We start from the raw sequence: 2999 nt of genomic DNA, 5'->3' as shown, positions 1-2999 counted from the left end.
TTTTATACATGTGTTTTTATACATGTTCATAGCTTCCAAATTATGAGCATGGTGGATCCTGGCCTTCACTGGGAAATGGGCTCCAGCTTGTTTGTCCTGTCCATACCTATGTGCTCATCTTTTTAAGAAAATTTCAACTCTACTACTGGTGCTTTTAAAAAAAATAAAAAAATCCATGTAAGGATCAGGCTCTTCAGTACACTTTTTACTTCATTTACAACTTCCTGGTCACAGTTGTGAAAAAAAGGCTGAAGAAAATAATTATACCTTGACTGATGCTGGCCGGCCCCAGTTTAGGTTTTTCATGCCAACATGCTCTAAAAGTATTTTTGCAAAACAACCTACTCTTCATTTTCTTTTATCTTTTTATCTTACTTTATTAATCGTTTGAGAACTAGGCGTCATGCAGGATGCTTGGTGACACAAATCTCTCCATTCTTGCTACCAGATGTAGTTCTGCTGCTTTGAAACTGGTGATGGCACCCATGGAGGCTGAACATCTTCAGTAATGGAATTCAGGATATCAGACACCAGCACACACGTAGACTGATCAGCACTGCCTCCTAAGCATGACCTTGCAGGTAGTTTAGCAAAGGGGGGGAGAAGGATTCCAAGATTCCACACGGCGGGCCACAGTGTCATTCTTACTATGTGCATTGTCATCGCCTTTCTGAAGAACCTTGATGATTTCTTATACCATGTGGGAAGGATCTCTGGGACTCGGCAAGTACAATAGGACTTCTTTCCGTGTTTGTCATTCACTATGTTAGATAAAGACCTGATGATTTCTGATATGATTATATGATCCCCAAACATAGTATCATCAACACAATCAAATGCTGACAGTAAAACCAAATGAGAGTATTGGCCATTAGCTACCCTTTCAGTTTCCACAATCACTTTCCTGCCCTTGAGTATACCATGCCACAGGCAGTGGATGACAACAAGGGCTTCATCATGTATCGGGGGGGGGGGGACAAATATACCACTGCTTCCTTAATGGATTCAATCAGTTCTTACTGAAGTTCTGGGGTTGTATGGGTTAAAAGAAAAATTCCAAGAATACTTTATGAACCATTGAGTGTTTAATTTGGGGTCTTGAAGTCAAAATCTGCTTCATTTCATCCATAACGAGCTCTAATTTTGCTGGCTGTACCTCTAGCACCTTGTCCAGACTTGGGTGGACTGATGGCTTGTAGAGCTGCGAAGTGTTCCCATAGAGCTCCCTGTCAGCAGGCTCCTCCGCGCCAAAATGGCTTCATCACCCTGCACATTCCACGATGGCTGCTGTCTCTGAGCGCCGCAGCATCTTCCTCACGTGGCCTTTAAACTCTGATTATCTCTGTATCCTGCTGTTTACTTCTACGCAGGAGAAAATTTAAACAATATTCCTGGGATATTTGGTTTTAAATAATTCAACCAAATCTCCTCACAGTTCGTCAAAAGCCTGCTCCTTGTTACCGTGCTGAATAAGCACCGGATCACACATGTTGGACCTGTGCAAAGCCATCGTTTTAATTTCCCTTTGAATCAACGTCTGCAAATCACTTATCAACTTCACTTCCTTTTTCTTTCCCTTGTCATACTCTTTTCTCCTAATCTGTTGGCTCGAACCACGATGCCATTGGTGTCATCTTCTCACTGAGTTCCTACTCTTCCTTCTGTTTGACATCATCCCATTTGGTGTTCTTGGGTGCTGACTCATCTCATCTGTTTACTGTCTGGCTGGAATTTTCTCTTCCTGTTGAATTTATTTGCACCCCATAATTTTATCCTTCGGTCCTCTGCCCTCTTGTGGCTTGTTCTTGAACTGCTCCACACTCTTGTTCCCAGGTTCTGTGGCACCTCTTTCAAAGTGCTAAGTAATTTTAGGCTCACCTTCCTCAACTCTCTTTGGGATGGCTTTGAAGAGCTAGCATCAATGTTTTAATAAAATACATTCTCTTCTTGTGATATCATTGGACTCTTTCCTATGATTTCTTTTCCTTTTGACTTTTGTCATAGCAACTGTTACACATGGAGCAGAGGAACTAATTCATTCATTTTTTAAAAAAATAAACTATACACTTAGTACTAGATTAATAAACTAATACTGTCCTTCTCCATATTTTCTACTACTGAATAAAATATAACACAAAAGTTAGTAGCTTAAAAGAATAAATTAATATCACTCCGTTCCTTTGGATCAGATATTTTAATATGCCCCTTGTTGATTTATAATACAATGGAGAATATAGCTTGATAAATTCTCAGTTATGTTGTGTTGTGATGAATACTTCGCACACATAGACCCAGCCAGAGAGGAGTATGGTATATATGGACATGTGGGCTGCAATGTTCATAGAAATAGCTAGGAGGCTCTTCGAGAGGAGGCTTATAGCCTTGTGGGAGTATGGCGGTGATGTGAACGAGCCTCCCATGTTCTGGAAACAGGGAGCGTAACTGAACGAGGTCATAGAAGCTTTGCTTCACAGCCTACCACTATATTTGCACTAAGTTCACAGCTCCTAGGTAGTGGTGATCTGGGTGGAGGATTATAGGAGGCGTACTCCCAGGTGATGTGGATATCTCCAAAGGGCAATTTTGATATGACTCCCTGGTGTGCTTGTCACACTGCCTTAAGACTGTTTTAAAGTCTAATATGCTTCTACCTAATTCCCGTCTCTGCCTCCCCTTTCTTCCATTTGAGATTTGACCATTATTGATGTCTGGAAGCTCTCTCAGTCTCAGCCATCTTTCTCTTTATTTTCTCTCACAGATATCATCTCTGACAAATTCACTACATATTTGACCTAGTCATGGTGTTGATTTCCCAGTGAACCTAGACTAACACTGGGGAAAGGAAGGCTTCCTACAATAACCTTGTTGAAGCCACTTTATTGGGAAATGATATTATGTAGTTCTGCTAAAAAAGATCTTGATTGAGTAGATGGTTTACTAGAAGTATCACCACTTACATGATACATAGTCCTTTACCTGCATCCATGTTTCTCTTGAAT

At 40.8% G+C, this 2999-nt stretch overlaps 1 pseudogene; it reads right to left on the bottom strand.

Annotated features, from left to right (window-relative positions):
* Positions 1 to 261: 261 nt before the first annotated feature.
* On the bottom strand, positions 262 to 1959 carry LOC100766938 (annotated as a pseudogene).
* Between the last annotated feature and the right edge of the window lie 1040 nt (positions 1960 to 2999).

This window comes from Cricetulus griseus, chromosome 5 (assembly GCF_003668045.3).
Source record: "Cricetulus griseus strain 17A/GY chromosome 5, alternate assembly CriGri-PICRH-1.0, whole genome shotgun sequence".
In the NCBI taxonomy this organism is placed as follows: Eukaryota; Metazoa; Chordata; class Mammalia; order Rodentia; family Cricetidae; genus Cricetulus; species Cricetulus griseus.
This window is presented reverse-complemented; position numbering and strand designations above follow the sequence as displayed.